The sequence below is a fragment of the Periophthalmus magnuspinnatus genome, chromosome 12 (assembly GCF_009829125.3).
Source record: "Periophthalmus magnuspinnatus isolate fPerMag1 chromosome 12, fPerMag1.2.pri, whole genome shotgun sequence".
Classification (NCBI taxonomy): Eukaryota; Metazoa; Chordata; class Actinopteri; order Gobiiformes; family Gobiidae; genus Periophthalmus; species Periophthalmus magnuspinnatus.
The window spans coordinates 17,511,541-17,516,802 of record NC_047137.1 but is presented as its reverse complement, the minus strand read 5'-3'; the positions used below and the strand labels follow the sequence as shown (position 1 = coordinate 17,516,802).

At 38.6% G+C, this 5,262-nt stretch overlaps 1 long non-coding RNA gene across 1 annotated transcript; it reads right to left on the bottom strand.

The window, feature by feature from the left end:
* Nucleotides 1–1,292: 1,292 nt before the first annotated feature.
* Nucleotides 1,293–4,933, bottom strand: LOC129456691 (uncharacterized). The gene is made up of 4 exons (XR_008648899.1): nucleotides 4,854–4,933; nucleotides 2,351–2,402; nucleotides 1,634–1,720; nucleotides 1,293–1,372 (listed from the first exon to the last, which is right to left on the bottom strand). It is a non-coding gene; the product is annotated as an uncharacterized LOC129456691 (long non-coding RNA).
* Nucleotides 4,934–5,262: the final 329 nt, after the last annotated feature.

Sequence of the window (5,262 nt, the reverse complement as noted above, 5' to 3'; positions counted from 1 at the left end):
TGAAGTAGACCAGATTATTGATATTTTATGTTATAAAGGCTCCTTTTGGTATGATATTGTCCCCCTTGTGTGTGCTTATTTGGTGTTGGTGTGTGTTTTTTTTGTGTATTTTTATATTTGTGTTATCAGTAGATATGTATTCAGTTTGTTATTGTGAAATATCATGTAAATAAATAGTTAAAAAAAAAAAAAAAAAAAAAAAATTGATCAGATTTATTTTATCAGTAGATGATGAAACCTGTCCCTGCTCTCACTCCTCCCTCACCTGACCTTTACTCAGGTACATCCTCCACTGGTGTCTGAAATTAGGCATCTAATGATGAATTCAATGGGAATAGGAAAAAACATATTTGTCACCAAAAAAAAAAAAAATTATATATATATATATATATAAACTTGAAAGCTATCAGTAAAATAGGAATATATGTGTCATTGTAATATGACTTATAATATTAATGGAGCCTAGATAATTGAGTAGACCTATTTTACAGAATTATTTACTGATAAAATATGCACATAATGATGTCTGATATCTAGATATAATTTATTCTTAATTCCAAAAAGTGAATACACATTTGTTAAGCAACCTTTGAATCAGCCATGCTCTTTTTTTGATAATTACCAATCCTGTGACATCTTTGAATCGTGGAAAGTGTGACAGTACGTTGCTTGACTGTGAGTCCAGGACCATGCTTCGCCGATAAGCAAAAGTTTGCTTCATTTTCTTCTTTACTGTGTTTTCATCAGCTGAATGTGTCATCAGTGACACGGCTCCTCCACATTCTTTGTCACTCAGAGGTGCCTCTGGAAGATACTGGAACTCCCGTCTGGCAGTTGGTCCTCCCAACAGTGCTTCACCACTTATTCCTTCAGTAGAAGAGGCTAGAACACACAAATAACAATCAAGATAACTGCAAAACAAAAAAGAGTAAATAATATTCTATTCAACTGATCTTCTTTCTTGGGCATTGCATCTTTGAATGTATTTAAGCCTCCAAGCCAAGTAGCCACTGCCACTTTTACCACCATAATAATGCTCCTGGATGTAGCCAAAAAAAAAAGAAAAAAATATAAATTCACAATCCCTCTGGCAGACTCAACATTCACTTTACAAGAAATAAATTAAAACAAACATTAAAAAACATACTGTATTCTGAGACCATCAGTGACTTAAAAACTATTCAAGAGTTACCAAAGCAAGATCAAGTCATGTTTTACACACAATACAAACCGGTATCATATGTGATGGGCAGAACACCGGTTTGAGGATCTTTTATCACATCCTCGAAAACCTCCTCATCAAGCTCAGGTCCAGAACTGTCAAGGATGTGCACACCTTCTGTCACAGGTGAAACACCGAACTTAATAAATGCTAAAAAGAAATAAAACAGTATGAACAATTTGGAAATAAAATGTGACACAGCCACTGAACATTATTTTTGCACTGGAGATAATAAAATTATTAAAATATCAATTTTTCCTGCTTAAAAATGTTGTAATGCTGTAATTCCAGCACATCTAACAGTAAAGATTAGTACTGTTCTAATATTTCAGCAGTTTATGCACATTTCTTTGTGAGTTTACATTAGGTACCAGATACAAATTAAAAATGTTATTACACTATATTGCTTACCTGCATCCAGAAATGCTCTCAGATTCAGCTCTGGAACTCGAACAAACTTTTGGACGTTGGCTATTTTAACTTTTAGTAGCATTTTCTCTGAAAAAAACAGAAATGCTTTTAATGCTAAGGCACTTTTCACTTTATTTTGAAGTCAACAATTCAACTTGATGGATTCAAAATATATATTCAAGTTATATGATGTTATCTCACTGTTCATTTTAAAGGTACTGTAGGTACTGTACTGTAACTGTAGTTACTATAATCATTATATTCATTTCAACTATGTAAACTATGTAATCTGCACTAATGTTTGTTCTTGAGTCTTGCAGAAGTTATCTTTTGAAAGTTGCAGGATCCCACGGGAAGAAGGTCACTCTGAATGTGTGAAACAGAAACATCTTGGGAATGACCTTTGGAGATGCGAAAACAAAATGTATTTCTCTGTGAATCTCGTCATATGTTTTTATTCTGCTTGCAAAGTATGTAAACTATGTCCCCCATCCCTTGAGAATGCATTTGTAACTAGGGTCCCTAACTAAATAAAAGGAGGAGAAAGACGGTGGAGACTTCAGAAAGGAGTGAGGTTGTAAACTGAAGGTTTTGCCTCCCCGCTCTTTCTCCTCAATATTGAGACAAAATAATCTCTCTTGTCTTCTCTTCTCTTTTGAACTGTAATATAGGTTAAAAAGGTGAACCTATCACAACTGTTATTTTGGACACACTCACACCAGCACTGCTGTGCTCAGGAACGATTATGGCAGATTTTGTTGCCTGCACGCTCACCTGCACAAATAAAAAAAAGCACCGGTCCAGTGACGTCATCACATAGGACGTCAGCTATTCACGTAAACAGGTCTAACGCTTGAGCAGAGAAAATACGTCCAGCGAAATGAAATATATATAAAAAGTGACGCGGATAGACGCAGAGGCTTCTCGTCCACAATCCTATTCAAGGTAAGCGCGGATCTGAAACACTTTTTTCTTCAGTTATGAGTAACATTAGTCGGGCTCAGCTTCACCCGCGGCCCTGACGAGGCTCGTGCACTAACGTCGTGCGTGTGCGCGTACACAAGCAAACGTGCTGTACTTTGGCTCACCTCCACCTCCCGGGCCAAGTAAGACACGTCCCGCGCCTGGATATGGGTCGTTTGCACTCACACTAGACACACTGCCGCGTCTGGCTCTGGTTCAGTTCCATTGGGCTCATTATGAGCGGAGCAAACCCTTAAGAAAACTCCCGCTAACATCGCCCTTTGTGACCGACTACTTCATGGTCCCCTCTGCTACGCTCCCTGTCACAATCTGCTCCATAGCACAGTAAAGATTCAATAAAACTGTGCTCTCTAACTACTTATTAGTTAAAAATGCGATATTCAATTTCAGATTATAATTTCAAGTCGCGCACTTTACTGTGTTTTACGTGTAGTAAAGACGTGCCCACTATGACCATGAAATAGACGGAGACAGGGCGGCAGCGTCTAATACTTGGTCACCATTAGTATTGAAATTACGATTAAAGAGAGCTTATTTTTGGTGGTGATATTGTAAATGTAAATATTTACAATATAATTATCCATTTGGAACAATTTGGAACAATTTTCAAATGCTAGTCTCCGTTTTTTTCTCCTCCGAAACTAGCTAGCCCAACCGCACTAGCTAGCCCAACCGCACTTCGCGCGGGCTCCATATAACCACTAAATATGTCTTAAATCAGTGGTTCTTCTTGTTGGAGGTACTGAACCCCACCGGTTCCATCTGCACATTCACCGAACCCTTCTTTATTGAAAAATAAAATATAATTTTTTTCAAATTCAAGACATATGTTTGTTTTACTGGGGCACAAAATAAACTGTATTAACATCACTGTGTTCAAAGAATAAAACCAATACAATGAACTCACAACAAATTACATACATACATACCTTTTAACCAAGACATGACCTTTTTTAATACTACCACACTGAAATTATTTTAATTTTGTATTGTATTATGTATTCCAATAATGAACTTACTGTATTTATGCTTTTTATTATTTTTAACATTTTAACACACACCCATCATCTAATTTCCATCAGGCTACAATAATGAATATTTACTGCAAATCAGTGACTTCTGTTGTTGACTTTGACAGACCAGGTCAGAAATGCAGGGCTTCACCTTGGCCTCATGTCATTTTCACAGCAAAGTCTGTTCCTGTTTTTTATGTCGTTGTATGTTTTTATGCCATTCGAAGTGACAGTATTCAATGACCAATACACACTGAGAGGAATCTGTATCTGCACACCCAGCTGCTCTATTACTGCAGATTGGCATTAGCTAATGCTAATGATTACACGTAATACACATTTGACCCACAATTAAGTCAATAGCAGAATAAACCAACCGATCAGGAACAGCATCCAGTCCGTCAAATCATAAGGTCCTCTACTCCTGAGTCCATCATGAGATCTTCACTCGGTTCCACGAACCGCTCCAGGTCCGAGATGCGTCTAGTTTAACTTCTACCAACATCCAGTGTCCTCGGTCGCGTACTTCCTTTGTTTTGTCCGTTTCGTCATGTTTAAAACGCAAAACTGCTGCACGTGCGCATAATTTTACGCCCGGATCTTTGCCCGAGGGCGGGCCGTCGGAACATTAAGGGGTTAAACACTTAGCATCTTCAGCGAGTTTTCACTCCACGTCGGCTACATCGGCTAAAACTCTGGTAGCAGCTCATGAGGAGACTGTCAATAACGTGGATAAGTTGCGCAAATACGTATGTGAATCACATAATTGTCTGGAGCAGCTCGTCCCCGGTCACACTCACTGAATCACATTGAAAAATAGCGCAGAATGAATTGTTGTGTGTTTATTTTATTTTCAACTCCGGTTCGATTTTTTTGTGCGCAGCACAGATTGTCTGTGCGCGGAGACCGTGTCAGCAGAGCGCAATTGAGCACGCGCGCAGTTTAGAGGGAACAGTGTTCGATAGGCACAGCAAAGGTGCATTTGTCGAATTAGGACACGGCCAGAGTCTGGAGACGCTCGCAGTTCGTGAATCATATGAGTCTGGTGTGTATATTGACCTCTGCCGAACCCCTGGGACTGACTCACCGAACCCCTAGGGTTCGATCGAACCCAGGTTAAGAACCACTGTCTTAAATATTACAAGGTAAACGAAAAAGTGTGCCATGCTCGTCCATTCAACACATTTATACATGAAATATAGTTGAAATTGCGAAACTACTACTTACTTGAGACGTGTAGCAGCCACTTGCCGAAGTGAAGCGATGAAGAAAAAATGGCGGACTCGAAAAAATTGGAGAGAAGTGTGAGGGGGCGGAGCTTCTCAGTGCAATTATGACACTAACGGGTTTACACTATTTTTACAAGGGTGCTAGAGGGAGTTTCACTCTAACTTTTGTAATACTTACTCTTAAAGAGTTAATAAACTTTTACTATGGATTTTTTACACTGGGAAATTTACTGTGTACAGCCTTCAAGGAGAAAACGTGCAATTTAAGGAGAAAAGGTGCAATTTAACGAGAAAAAGTGCAATTTAAGAAGAAAGTCACTCAGAGAAAGACACTCCCTTGTAAAGCACTTATAAAAACAGACAGTGGGACATAAGCACCAATTTATCGTTTGACTTTACGTCC